The sequence below is a fragment of the Dermacentor andersoni genome, chromosome 11 (assembly GCF_023375885.2).
Source record: "Dermacentor andersoni chromosome 11, qqDerAnde1_hic_scaffold, whole genome shotgun sequence".
NCBI classification, from domain to species: Eukaryota; Metazoa; Arthropoda; class Arachnida; order Ixodida; family Ixodidae; genus Dermacentor; species Dermacentor andersoni.
In genome coordinates this window covers 21,234,659-21,250,193 of record NC_092824.1, presented here as the reverse complement: position 1 = coordinate 21,250,193, position 15,535 = coordinate 21,234,659, and the positions used below count along the sequence as shown (strand labels likewise).

Genomic DNA, 15,535 nt, shown 5'->3' with positions numbered 1-15,535 from the left:
GTCAGTTGCCTACAAACTATTTACTAAGGTAATCGCAAATAGAATCAGGAACACCTTAGACTTCTGTCAAGCAAAGAACCAGGCGGGATTCCGTAAAGGCTACTCAACAATAGACCATATTCACACTATCAATCAGGTGATAGAGAAATGTGCGGAATATAACCAACTCCTATATATAGCTTTCATTGATTACGAGAAAGCGTATGACTCTGTCGAAACCTCAGCAGTGATGGAAGCATTACGGAATCAGGGTGTAGACGAGCCGTACGTAAAAATACCGAAAGATATCTATAGCGGCTCCACAGTCACCATAGTCCTCCAAAAGAAAGCAACAAAATTCCAACAAAGGGCGTCAGGCAGGCAGATACGATCTCTCTAATGCTATTCACAGCGTGTTTACAGGAGGTATTCAGAGACCTGGATTGGGAAGAATTAGGGATAAAATTTAATGGAGAAAACTTTAGCAACTTGCGATTCGCTGATGATATTGTCTTGCTTAGTAAATCAGGGGACCAATTGCAATGTACGTTCACTGACCTGGAGAGGCAAAGAGAAGAGTGGGTCTAAAAATTATTCTGCAGACAACTAAAGTAATGTTTAACCGTCTCGGAAGAGAACAGCAATTTACAAGAGATAGCGAGGTACTGGAAGTGGTAAGGGAATACATCTACTTAGGGCAGGTAGTGACGGCGGATCCGGATCACGAGACGGAAATAATCAGAAGAATAAGAATGGGCTGGGGTGCGTTCGGCAGGCATTCTCAGATCATGAACAGCAGGTTGCCATCATCCCTCAAGAGAAAAGTGTATAATAGCTGTGTCTTACCAGTACTCACCTACGGGGCAGAAACCTGGTGGCTTACGAAAAGGGTTCTACTTAAATTGAGGACGATGCAACGAGCTATGGAAAGAAGAATGATGGGTGTAACGTTAAGGGATAAGAAAAGAGCAGGTTGGGTGAGGGAACAAATGCGAGTTAATGATATCTTAGTTGAAATCAAGAAAAAGAAATGGGCATGGGCAGGACACGTAATGAGGAGAGAAGATAACCGATGGTCATTAAGAGTGTCGGAATGGATTCCAAGGGAAGGGAAGCATAGCAGAGGGCGCCAGAAAGTTAGGTGGGCTGACGAGATTAAGAAGCTTGCAGGGACAACATGGCCACAATTAATAAATGACCGGGGTAGTTGGAGAAGTATGGGAGAGGCCTTTGCCCTGCAGTGGGCATAACCAGGCTGGTGGTGGTGATGATGATGATGATGATGATGATGATCAATGCGTGAATAAATATGACTTTCAAATTGGCTGACCTAATATCTATACATTATGCGCATATGCACCATCAGCGGCACGCAGCATAATTAAAGTCGTGATAGTTTGAATCCGCATTGGACATAAGTATTTTATACGCTTGCGAAATCTGATAATCAATATCTGAACAGTTGAAATACGTATTGAGCTTAAATATTATTTTTCCGTTGAGCGGACATGATGATTGATGTGGCGACACTGGAAATGCATGCTGAGCTGCCCTAGCGTAAGAAAGAAAGGTAGAGTTTATGTTACCTCACACAAGGCCTTGAAAGAGGCTTTTAAGCAAAGGGTTGAATTTGGCATTGTCTTTCGTTTTACATCTTAGTGGGAGATGGCGCTCACCAGCCGGATTGGAGGATGAGCGATAGCTGATCGCTGGAGCCGAAAGTGGTGCCACCACCGATGATGTCCTGGACAGGCTGTACCTACCAAGGAGATCCACCCCTTTCCGGGCTCCATAAAAAAATCTCTCCCTCTCTCTTTCACACACTGTTCGTCTTGAATGACGTTAACATGTACATATCAACTTTTTCGCAACGTTCCGCTCAATTGGTATGAATATCCCAGTGGTGTGGCCAGCACTTGCCTCTCGACTGATTTTTGCAGAATGGACGTATCAGCAGAAAATTTCATCAGCGAGATTATGTTTAGGGTAAGGCAACTCAGTATCACTTGTCAGCGCAGTTGATATAATACAGAGTGTGTTTTATTCCACATTTTTGGGACTGATACATCATAACAGCTGGTAGTTGATAACTGCTACTAAAAGAGGTCCCTCTAACCAAGCACAGGGTTAGAGCTGTATGTGACTACTGACACATAGCATGCTCTCCAGAACAAGCTTTAAGAGGAAGAGATGTGTTATTCTACACAAAATACCGAGGACATTAGGGTGGCCAAAAGACATACCTTCTATTTTGTTACGCAGGCTAGAAGTATTAGGCAAGACCAACAGAACGGAAACCCGATGAGATTTGTCTTTCGTGTTATTCGTCACCCCTTGTCAACTGACAACTTGTTGCATTTCCTGTAAGAGTGGATTGGCAAATAACACCAATCGCCGCTCTACCAGCTCTATTACGTAGCAGCAGTGAATATTATAATCAGTTAAACATCACCCCTATCAAACCTCTAAAAGCAAAATACATCTGCGAGCAATAATTTCTTAACAACAATCGAATAAAAATAAAAGAAATAGGCCTGGATGAACCAGACAGAAACCTGCTTCAGTATACGCGGCCCTAAAGAACACGAATGCTAATTTTATCGCAATTTTTGGATGTAAGCATGCCTGCCTGAAGCAGCCTTTCTTATGTCTTCTTTTTCGGCACCATGCACATATAGAGAGAACACGATCATCCCTATATATAAATTATCTATTAGAAGTTTCTACACAATTTGTTGTCACACTCCTTCAGAGTGCGTCTGCGTAAGAGTCGGTGTTGGGCATAAATTTGTAAGGCCTAGCATTATATAGCGAGTAGATCGAAAACTTCCACGTGAAGCAAGGAAACCCCTTTTGTAATACAGGGCGAGAAGGCACAGTTTGAGAGCATTGTGAGCGAGGTTCATAGCTGCCATCCAGAGTACAGCGACTTATGGTGCGCGATACCAGGAGGCGCGCCGGCGAGTAAGATTCAGCAAGCCTGTCCGCTTTCTCCGTTCCCCATACGCCCCACGTTAAAATCAGGCGTTAAACCTAGGCCAGAAATGCCTCAGCCAATACGAATAGAGGGATAGCAGCCAGGATGAGACGCCCCGTTAAACACGCGACCAATGAGGATGGAAGGTGACTAAAGACGACCCAAAATCGGAGCATGTGCGACTCGTTCATTAATTGCGCATGCAAGCGCGCCCGTTTCCCCTCCGCTGCGTATGACGGCATTTACGCGTTGGTTATACCGCGTGTAGCATCGCGCAAAGAAATTGAGCGGAACCTCCCTATACCGGAAGTATTAAAGATACGCGTAGCATTATATGGCCGTCGGCGTGTTGCGGTATGTATATGTCCTGAAACGTAAATATATGCATGTCTGTGCGTACTCCTCAGGCACATATAAATAAATAGCTCATACCCCATTAGCATAACCATCACACGCATAACACATTCCGTACCACGCCAACCGCTCCATAATCCTACGCGTATCTCGCAGTTTCCGTTCAGGCTGGTTCCGCCAAATTTTTTATAACTTAGCAAGCTTCACGTTATCGGGCCTGTTGCGGGAGTTTTTGCAGACGTGCACAATGGCCACAATCAATTTTTTTTTTTTACGCATCCTTCCAGACATTTCTTAACTCCCACCCTTTTCCCCCACTCTTTCTAAATTCATTTGCTTATGGGAGGATTTCATCATTATATTCTGATCGTGCTGTTGTTGTTTCGACACAGCATGCAGTCAAAATATTATGTAGCTGAATATATGGAGTTCCTTTGCAAAAACGGGCATTCAATAGCGATGTTGCATGACTTACGCGAAAATTGAGAAGCACTTTTGGTGCGCCGATAGTTTGATGATCGATTAAATTACAGTTCCAGTGCAATTGGATTTTCGGTGTGGCGTCTGTGTAATCCCCTTGAACCACTCCATAACCCTTTGTTCTAGTGCATTTTATGCAACTTTTGCATCATCAAATACAGAAAAATACTCAAGATACAAAAAAGTCGATTTATGCCCTGCGTTTTCGGTATCACACAGCGAACTCTTTGCCTGGGCTTGTAAATACCGTTTTTCTAATAAACAATAAATAAATGCGTACTGCAAAGTGCTTGATGTGCCAGAACTAATCGTATGGGTGTTTGCGTAGTGTATACGTTAAACACTAGGCTGCATTAGAAGCTTGCTGGATGTAAATAATTGCGGACAGTTCAAAAATATATTCGAATACAAATGGCGCCACATAGTATCACACACGGATGTCGAGCGCTGATGTCTACGTACGGCCTCCCTCTGGCTTTTCGGGGAGCGTATGCACCACATATATTGAAATAAACATTCTATATTAGACTATTATAGATTCCAAGCTACCCTTGATCTCGAATTGTTTATATCGCAACAGCTAGTTTCATTCATCTACAAATTTCTATTAGCCCACGGTTTCTAGAAATTATAATGCGAAAACGACTGCTTGTAACATAAACCAAATATGCAAGGTGAGTGATTAATACTAAGCAGCTCTTTTAATCATTGATGGTTCCCCATAAAGATGTCAAAATTTACTTTTGTGCTTCGAATTGTCTTAATAAATTTGTTACTTGTAAACTCTTCCATGCAGAGGTAGGAAGATTGGCACGCACCTGGATTCAATCCCAAAGTATGGCTGTTCAATTCGGCTTCTCAACGAATGCACGCCCATTTGTCAGGAAAGTACATACTGGCCATGACTACCCCGATGTTCTCTAGAACTTCTTCAGAAATCTCGATGTGAAACTCTACGCATCGCGCACATAAAACCTGCCGCAGAAGTTCAAGCTACCATGGTTTGTTGCACGCGTACATTTCTTAAACGTTATTCTCTTCCGTCTTGAAAACAAGGCGTTATGTTGCGATTCTTTTATTCGCACAAAGAAATGAAACAACTATAGCCCACGGTGTAACGAAAAGAAGTAGACGCGCCATCCCGGCCCTGAAAAAGTGGTCGTTCAGCTTACAAAAAATTTTTATTTCTATGTCTGCCAAGTAAATCTATATTTTTAATTAACATGAACGTTATACATCATCCCAATTAAATTTTTCCGTTCAAGGTTTTCGGTCTCCGCTTCCCTCTAACCTCTAACCACCGGCTTATTGGCCAAGCCCCCGTAGTGGCTAAGCGCCATCAGTGAGGAATGAGCAAGAAAGCAAATGTCCAGCGAACGTGTTGTAAAACCACCACTGCTACTGCTGAGGAGGGTCTGCAACGAAGGTATGCACTGTTCACTTGACTGCGGAGCGCTTGTAGTCTTTGCCTTACGAGAGTATGAGTCATTGAATTTTTTGCTTGCTTGCGGGGTATGAACCATTGCATTTTTTCTAGCTTACGAGGGTGTGAGCCATTGCTGATGAGTATAGATGCTTGTTTTGAGCTTGTTCTGTATTGAAACGTACGCCGTTTTGTACGTTGTATGCGTGATTCCAATGAATGTATGCAGTGTTCGCTTGAATTTCTCAAGTGCTTGCAGTCTCTGCATTACGAGGGGGATGAACCATGCATTTTTGTTTGCTTTAGGAAGTTAAGAGCCATTGCTGAGGATGATAATTTTTGTTCATGGACGGACACCTAATAATGACAACCATTCCACTGTGCGAAGGTGGAATAGCAGCGAAAGCTGACGACAGTCAAAGCTCTCAGACGAAAAGCAAAGTGCTTTCGCTGCCATTCCATCTTCAGAGAGTGGAATGGCTGTAATTTTTTCGTAGCGAGTCTGGCGTCATGTGCCCGGGTATACGATTTTCGCTTTCGTTCAGCATCGCGGGAACGTTCTTGTTTGGTGGTCGTTTCACGCCGGCGCCGTTTACATTCTCATTGGTGTTCACTCTGGGGCTCCTCGTACTCATGTTGTTCTTTGGGTGTACGAAGTGTACGTGTCCGCTGCATCGATAACGCAGCTGTTTTTAGCACCGATACCTTTCCTGCTTATATACTGCGATAACCTTGGCGTCACGCTATTGTTCAAGGCGAGCGTTCTAATATATTCCGCATTCTGGCATCTGCGCCACCGCACTGCACTCGTACCTGATCACACACAATGCAAACAGTGAAACCCGATGTGTAAGGGATTGTTAGAAATCGCTAAGTCCGTTTATGTTGCCTGACGCTGAAAAAACTACGAAAGGTTATTCATATCCAGCTTTCGCTCTAAAAATGCCGACCATCGAGAGGTTAACAGTTTCGCTGTAAAACCAAGCTCACTACCGACAAAGCGTGACCGCCCTGCGGAAGAGTGGTGTGTAATTTCTTATTGCCATAGGTTCGATTGGTGCAGTGTGCAGTTGCCGGTCGTCGTGGTTCTACGGTTCGTTGCGTTGGAGTTCAACTGGTAGGAACACTTCTGATAGAGTTCAGTGTCTTTAGTATTATTGACACGCAGTTCGACTAAGGCTTGATTCGGCCTAGGATTTGGTGCAGCAGTAGTATAGTACTGGTGCACCAAAATCTACTATATCGTGGTGCGCGAGATATACGGTAGGCCTAAAGGAAACAAAAAATGCATGCGCATTTTTCTGTTGATCGATTTCTACCGGGGCTGAGCTAACTTTAGCGATCTCATTAGTAGCTATAGTAATGCTACCTTGGATTAAATTACTGTGAAGCCGGTAGCATTTACAGTTGCGAATGCAGAGCAACGAAAAAGAACAGCTATCCTGTGGCATAGCCTGTGGTCGTGGTAACGGCGGCAGCTGAAAATTCTGGTGTCCATTCGTAGTGGCCATAAAGTTTTGTAAGGGATAAGCGGTACATGTAAGATATCGTCCACAGGAGCTACCATTTCAGCGGCTGCAGTGATCAGTCTTCGCTGGCAAGCGCTCGGTGAGACGGCCTGCCGTACATCATTCGAACCGGCCGTTCGGTCAGCCATGCTTGCTCGTCATGCGCACTCGTTACTTTATGATTTGGACAGCCTTTTTGACTGTCAATGCAGTGGCTGTGACGCATGTTCTCTGGCCGAACCAAGAAATTTACGCTACTTTAATCATTCTTGCCGTAATGTAGAGCGCGTCGCGTGCGAGAAATTTGTAAGCGGTACGCTCGTGATTGCGGGCAAGCTTTCACTTCAGCGGCTGTAGTGATTCGAGTGCCAGCATACGACGAAGTGTGTTCTGCAAGATTTATTTAATTACTTATTACTGCTTTTTTTTATTCGCCATGGCTGCCTGCTTTGACATCTTTGGAATGGCTGAAATTGAGCTGGCCACGCCATGCAAATGAGCTTTAAGGGAATGCTTGCATCATTCGCTTGCAAAACAAAATGTTTAAAGCGTTTTCATAGCATCCTGCTAAGCCGACATAAAATGTCTGTTCTCTTTCTTTCCCTCGAGAGTCCAGCCTCGTGCAGCACTTGACGTCGGACCACACTTTTGCTTGCAGTATCATGTCGAGAAGATCCGCTCCTGATAGCCCCTGGCAGAATGGAATGCCACCGTTTGGTCTCTGCCAGCAACAGTTCAGTCCAATGATGAATTGTGGCCCCGTGTGGGCACAGCATAACCTCCCCTTTATGGGCGGGAGCATGGCTCCCGACATGATGAGGTTTGGAGGCAACGTTTCCTCTCCTTCGAACTTTAGACGCAACTATGACCAGGTGAGAGCAGACTTCACAGCTGGCACTGGCCCGTCATGTCTTTTTTTTCCCTTGATTTTGGTATGCCCTTGTTTGTGCCCGTTGTGTGAAATTGTTTTTTATGTCCGGAAAAGAACCAGCATGGGCCTGTTGACGTCCCTCATGCTTTGGTTGCAATTTGGAAAAAGCATTTTGGCCAGGGGGGGGCCAGAACGAGCTCGCGGCTGTAAGGCAGGCCTCATGCTGCGCTCTGTGAAGCCTCTTGACTTGAGATGACCTCGGGAAATGATTGGTTGGGCAGCCCTTGGAGCGGCTGGCCCCTTTTTTTGTCATATTCTGCATTGATGTTTGGCGGCACCCGTGAATCGCAAGAGGGACGTCAAGAGCTGGAGGAGCAGCAAGGTATCCAGACACAATGAGCACGAAGGCTCACGAGTGCTTGCAGCTCTCTCTCTCTCTCTCTCTCTAGCATGTGCATCGTTCTTCAGGCATTCTTATAAGGCTTTGCCTTTGAATGTTTTTGTTAAAGCGCACCTCTAAAGTGCCGCATGTCGATGAAAACCATTAAAGCTTTGCACTTGTGGGACTGGGTAGACGTAGAGCATCCTGCGAATTGTTTCTGAAAAAGACAAGTCACCAGAGATGATCTGCTGTCAGTGCAGTGCACATTTGAGTGCCCAACACTTTGGTGCTGTTTAGGTCCAAATGTCTTTCATCCACAATAATAACCATTTTAACATACCGATCGATACCATCAGTATTGGGCCACTGAATTCCCAGAAATGAGAAACTGCTATTTCATAATAGAGGTTTAGAGAGTACAAGTGGGCATTTTATTTTCAAGGTAATATTTCTGTTCAAGTCATGAAACAGAAACTGACACCTAGCCCCACTCGTCATTGGAACTAACGTACTTGAACATGTGTAAAGTGCCAAAATTGATTAAATATGAGAGGCCTAAAGTATAACTGTTAAATAGTGCATTCAAGTGTTGTAATAAAGCTCCTGAAGCATACTTATCTTACCAATTATGATGTGTCTATTCCTGACCGTTACTATGGTCCTTTCTTGCTTGGTCCTAGTTTTCTTACAGGCGTTTCAAATTTGACAAGCCTCTTTCATTTGAAGAATGACCTAGCTCACGGAAGTTGACGTTGCGTTCACTATAACAACTTAATATAAGGGCAGGCTCTAATGACTCACTGTCATTTCCAAGGTGAAAAGAAACGCGGAACATAGAAAAGCATTCATTCTCGTCTCCTTATCATTATGGGAGTATTTGCTTTACTGTATTACTCGAAATGAGTTGTGAATCAATCAATCTGTCTTTTTATTTTTGTCTTTCGTATACACGACAGAACGAAAAAGCTAGCAAAAGAAAAGCTGCTTCCACGCAGCTTGACTGAGCCCCTGCCACCCCTACATAGGCAACATACAGCAAAATACATAGGCGAGAAATGAGCAAACAGAGAAGTATTTTTCTTCTACTGCAGTTTCAAAAGTACAAAGAATATGTGTGTAACATAATATGAAACATTTAGGCAATGAATACAAAGAATATCAAAAAAACTTCATCACGAAAATATTAGCTAAATACTATTAGCACCAATCCAACATAATAGCATAATACAAAAAGTAGTAATCAAACATCTTAGCATAATTAGATCAAGAGGATCTATTTGGGGTACAGTGTTTTTCTTTAGACTGTAGAGAGATCGAATATTTTTTTTCTTCGCTAGTGCTACCATATTTATATCTCGTGCACAGTATGTGTTTTATGTAAGTGACATTGTGTGCCGGAACCCTGTCTGTACAATAATGTGCGCGAGAGAAGGGAACTTGAAATGACTGATAGTACCTAAAGGGATACTACACTGTGCTTGCTTTAAGCTTGCTAGGTCTAAAAACATTTCAAGTTTACCGAGTTGAGTACTTTTACACAGAGTTAGTAATTTGTGGGTGTACATTTTGTCCGACTTTACAATTTTATGCTTACAAAAAAGTGTATGTTCTCGAAAGGGGGCGTTACCAATAGACCGCAGTGCATTTTTCTGTATTAATGTAAGTTTATGTAGGTTTGTAAGTGTGGTGTTTCCCATACTAATGCGCCGTATTACAAGTGGAAATTCGACAAAGCGTAGTACAGAGTCATATTATTATGAGCTGGGAGAATGTGGCGACAACGACGTAGCACTCAAGCAGCTTTGTTTAACTTAGTAGACATGTGCTCCATAAAAATGACTTCGAGTAATTTTACTGATATTTCAAAGGTAATTTTGTAAGGATCTAGGGTTATACACCCAGTTGTTACTTCCGCAGAACCCTGTGGACGAAACAGGACACACTTCATTTCAGATTCACTTAGGTGAAGCCTATTTCTTTTGCACCACACCTATAGTTGCTAACAAATGGCCGTACCTTTAGGTACTATTGCTTTCATATTTACACCTTTTGAAAGGACTGGACAATCGTCTGCGTTGGTACTGGCATTGATCATAAATTCATACGATATCGTTTATGTTGAAACGGAAAAATATTGGGTGCAATATGCTTCCTTGAGCCACTCCACATTCAATGGGGATCAGTTTGGATTTAAGTTTGCCTAATTAGACGTATTGTAGGCGGGAGTTAGCATAGCTTTTAATTGGTTGCAAGGCCTTTCCTCTAAAACCATAGCGTTCTAATTTATCGAGTGGTAATAAATGGTTGAATCGATCGAATGCCTTACTAAAGTCTAAGAATACACCTAATGTAATGATCTTATTTTTGAAGGTCTGCAGAATAGCTTCCTTTTGAGCGAGGAGTGCAATTTAAGTAGTTAATCTTTTTTATGAAACCGTGTAGGCAGTCAGTAAGGAGGTTGTGCTTTTTAGAGAAACTTTGTATGCGAGCGTTAATCACCTTTTTTAGTGGTTTTGAAAAAACAGGCAGTACAGACACGGGTACATACTTGCTCAAGTTCTTCTTATCGCTGTTCGAATAAATCACTGTTACTTTTGCTATTTACATTCTACTCGGAAAAACGCCCGGCGTGAGCGACAAATTGTACATGTGAGTTAGTATCGCCGCAAGCAAATGAAGGACATACTTGGTTGGCGTTATTTGAAGATCATCAGCGCCTTGACTGCGGCTATTTCTTAGTCCCTGAAAAATGCCAATTATTTCGTTCACTCTCGTTGGGTGAAAAAAAATTGTGATTGTGCTATTCTTGAAATATTTGTTGTTTCAGCACACCGTGTACTAGTACCTATTCCGACGAAAAAGTCTCTGAAACAATTTGCAAGGTCTGTTCCTGTCCCCGCCGTATCTCGAATTCTCAAGTACCAACTATTACTTTACCTGTTTTGCCGTTCAAAAGTTCGTTAGTCTTCTTCCACAAGATGTCACTGTTTATAAGACAATTTTCGTCAAACATACGATTATCATACTCGTGTTTGGCGTTCTATATAATTTTATGAAGCTTGTTTCAAAACATTTTATACTCTTTAAATTGGTCGATCCTTCGGGATGAAAGAAAAGGCTTAAAACGTTTTTTTTTATGTGTTTAGCTTGATGTAGTCGAACGTTCTCCACTGCTTGCGCAGCTTTCTTTTTGCTTGCGATACGTGCTTTTTTGAATGCTCAGGAGGGCGTCGTTGCTCTTGTTGCTATCCCCTGCTGCATATATTTGTTTCCAGTCAACCTAGACAATTTTCCCTCTAAATGTGTCTAATGTCCTTGGCGATATATTAAAATGTGTTGTCTCCGGCCATACATGTGTCTGGAAGTCTGTGTCGCTTAAGCATGCAGATAATTGGCAAGTGATCACTAATGTCACAGGTTACAACATCAGATGGGATTTTTTCATTACCAGCATTAGTATTACAAGTTCCAGTAGAGATGCTGTTGATTTAGCTAAAGGCTTTGGAGTGACAGTATGTTCTCAAAAGCATTTTGTTGTAATAAGAGTAAGAGTTCTGTTGTGGCGCATGAATTCTTTAAAATGTCAATAATCAGGTCACGCCCAATAGTAAGCAGCCATTCGTACTCGTTAGCACGCGTAAGCAGTGTCGAGTAAATGTAAGAGCATGGCAACATTGCCAGTTGGTGGTCTGTACAACGCGGCAAACACACTTCTACACCGTTTAATACAGATGATCTCGAACTGACTAGTCATCATCATCATCAGCCTAGTTACGCCCACTGCAGGGCAAAGGCCTATCCCATACTTCTCCAACAACCCCGGTCATGTACTAATTGTGGCCATGTTGTCCCTGCAAACGTCTTAATGTCATCCGCCCGCCTAACTTTCAGCCGCCCCCTACTACGCTTCCCTTCCCTTGGAATCCAGTCCGTAACCCTTAATGACCATCGGTTATCTTCCCTCCTCATTACATGTCCGGCCCATGCCTATTTCTTTTTCTTGATTTCAACTAAGGTGTCATTTACCCGCGTTTGTTCCCTCACCCAATCTGCTCTTTTCTTATCCCTTAATGTTACACCTATCATTCTTCTTTCCATAGCTCGTTGCGTCGTCCTCAATTTCAGCAGAACCCTTTTCGTAAGCCTCCAGGTTTCTGCCCCGTAGGTGAGTACTGGTAAGACACAGCTGTTATACACTTTCCTCTTGAGGGATAGTGGCAACCTGCTGTTCGTGATTTGAGAACGCCTGCCAAACGCACCCCAGCCCATTCTTATTCTTCTGGTTATTTCAGTCTCATGATCCGGATCCGTGGTCACTACCTGCCCTAAGTAGATGTATTCCCTTACCACTTCCAGTGCCTCGCTACCTATCGTAAGCTGCTGTTCTCTTCCGAGACTGTTAAACATTACTTTAGTTTTCTGTAGAATAATTTTCAGACCCACCCTTCTGCTTTGCCTCTCCAGGTCAGTGAGCATGCATTGCAATTGGTCTCCTGAGTTACTAAGCAAGGCAATATCATCAGCGAATCGCAAGTTTCTAAGGTATTATCCATCAACTTTTATCCCCAATTCTTCCCACTCCAGGTCTCTGAACACCTCCTGTAAGCATGCTGTGAATAGCATTGGAGATATCGTATGTCCCTGACTGACGCCTTTCTTTATCGGGATTTTGTTGCTTTCTTTGTGGGGGATTACGGTGGCTGTGGAACCGCTATAGATATCTTCCAGTATCTTTACATATGGCTCATCTACACCCTGATTCCGTAGTGCCTTCATGACTGCTGAGGTTTCGACTGAATCAAATGCTTTTTCGTAATCAATGAAGGCTATATATAAGGGTTGGTTATATTCCGCACATTTCTCTATCACCTGATTGAAAGTGTGAATATGGTCTATTGTTGAGTAGCCTTTACGGAATCCTGCCTGGTCCTTTGGTTGACAGAAATCTGAGGTATTCCTGATTCTATTTGCGAGTAGCTTAGTAAGTAGTTTGTAGGCAACGGACAGTAAGCTGATCGGTCTATAATTTTTCAAGTCTTTGGCGTCCCCTTTCTTATGGATTAGGATTATGTTAGAGTTCTTCCAAGATTCCGGTACGTTCGAGGTCATGAGGCATTGTGTATATAGGGCGGTCAATCTTTCTATGACAGTGTTCCCACCATCCTTCAACAAATCTGCTGTTACCTGATCCTCCCCAGCTGCCTTCCCCCTTTGCATAGCTCCCAAGGCGTTCTTTACCTCTTCCGCTGTTACTTGTGGGATTTCAAGTTCCTCTAGCCTATTCTCTCTCACCTTATCGTCGTGGGTGTTACTGGTACCGTATAAATCTCTATAAAACTCTTCAGCCATTTGAACTATCTCTTCCATATTAGTAACGATATTGCCGGCTTTGTCTCTTAACGCACACATCTGATTCTTGCCTATTCCTAGTTTCTTCTTCACTGCTTTTAGGCTTCCTCCGTTCCGGAGAGCCTGTTCAATTCTATTCATATTATAGTTCCTTATGTCCGCTGTCTTACGCTTGTTGATTAACTTAGAAAGTTCTGCCAGTTCTATTCTAGCTGTAGGGTAGAGGCTTTCATACATTGGCGTTTCTTGATCAGATCTTTCGTCTCCTGCGATAGCTTACTGGTTTCCTGTTTAACGGCGTTACCACCGCCTTCTATTGCGCAGTCCCTAATGATGCCTATAAGATCGTCGTTCATTGCTTCAACACTATGGTCCTCTTCCTGGGTTAAAGCCGAATACCTATTCTGTAGCTTGATCCGGAATTCCTCTAGTTTCCCTCTTACCGCTAACTCATTGATTGGCTTCTTATGTACCAGTTTCTTCCGTTCCCTCCTCAAGTCAAGGCTAATTCGAGTTCTTACCATCCTATGGTCACTGCAGAGCACCTTGCTGAGCACGTCCACATCTTGTATGATGCCAGGGTTAGCGCAGAGTATGAAGTCTATTTCATTTCTAATCTCGCCGTTCGGGCTCCTCCACGTGCACTTTCGGCTAACCCGCTTGCGGGAAAAGGTATTCATTATCCGCATATTATTCTGTTCTGCAAACTGTACTAATAACTCTCCTCTGCTATTCCTAGAGCCTATGCCATATTCCCCCACTGACTTGTCTCCGGCCTGCTTCTTGCCTACCCTGGCATTGAAATCGCCCATCAGTATACAGTATTTTGTTTTGACTTTAGCCATCGCCGATTCCACGTCTTCATAGAAGCTTTCGACTTCCTGGTCATCATGACTAGATGTAGGGGCGTAGACCTGTACAACCTTCATTTTGTACCTCTTATTAAGCTTCACAACAAGACATGCCACCCTCTCGTTAATGCTATAGAATTCCTGTATGTTACCAGCTATGTTCTTATTAATCAGGAATCCGACTCCTAGTTCTCGTCTCTCTGCTAAGCCCCGGTAGCACAGGACGTGCCCGCTTTTTAGCACTGTATATGCTTCTTTTGGCCTCCTAACTTCACTGAGCCCTATTATATCCCATTTACTGCCCTCTAATTCCTCCAATAGCACTGCTAGACTCGCCTCACTAGATAACGTTCTAGCGTTAAACGTTGCCAGGTTCATATTCTAATGGCGGCCTGTCCGGAACTCACTAGTAACAACGCTAAATTCACCTATGACGTCCAAACCTGGTACCGCTCCCTGTATCGGCAACCCTCCTCCTCTGCTATCTTGACGACTTAAAAAGAAATGATTGTAACGACCTCAAACAAAATGATTAAAGTTGTCATTGTACCAAGTCCCAGTGAACATGACTATATCGAGAGAAACTTTGAATTATGCTAGCAAAAGAGTAATGCCATCATACTTTCGCTGAACGGATGTCGTATTAAGGTGGAAGACTGTAAACAGTTCGTGTAGTTAAGCGGATGCAAGATTTGTTATATCCTGAGGACGAGTACAGTCTGCAGCCATCTTCGTACCGGCACTGACGGCAGACTGCCCAAAGAAAATGTGGCATTTCTAGCCATCCGCGCAGTTCTTGCCGAGATCATTTTCACGCTTTATCCCTGCTACTTGCAATTTTGCCTTGTTTTGTGTGCTATTTCAAGAATACTGTCGCGCTTAGCCCGCTTCACGAACTGGACCACGATGATTTTTATTATATTTATCTTTTGCTGAAACCCTGTGACATACGCTTTTAACCTTGAAGGAAAGTGGCTGATTGATTTCTTTGCCAATTTTAGACGATGGTATCTGAAAGGCATTCATTTGGGTTTCCTTTGACGTTTTTGATTTCCAGGTTCCGGTTACGTGAGTATTGCGCGGGCTTCACAAGGTCAGCTTGGCATGTAGCGACGTCCCTATCGATAGCGATGACCTGCAGTCTGAGCGCTTCGTTTTCCTTTTCTAGTATCTTGTTTTTAGTCAGGGAAGCTTCAAGCCTCTTATCTGCTTCATAAAGGTCATTCCTACCGAAAGTCATGCTGCGCCTAATGTCTTCTATATCTGCCCGAAGAGATATTTCTCCTAGACGGATACTTCTTTCCAGAGATTCTCGGAGGTTTGTGAATTCATTGCGAGGATCTTCCATGAATTCATAGAAA

The 15,535-nt window shown here is 43.3% G+C and overlaps 1 long non-coding RNA gene across 1 annotated transcript; it reads left to right on the top strand.

Moving 5' to 3' along the window:
- The first annotated feature begins 6,258 nt into the window (after positions 1-6,258).
- LOC140214081 (uncharacterized) lies at positions 6,259-7,548 on the top strand. The gene is made up of 2 exons (XR_011890999.1): positions 6,259-6,330; positions 7,380-7,548. It is a non-coding gene; the product is annotated as an uncharacterized lncRNA (long non-coding RNA).
- The last annotated feature ends 7,987 nt before the right edge of the window (positions 7,549-15,535 follow it).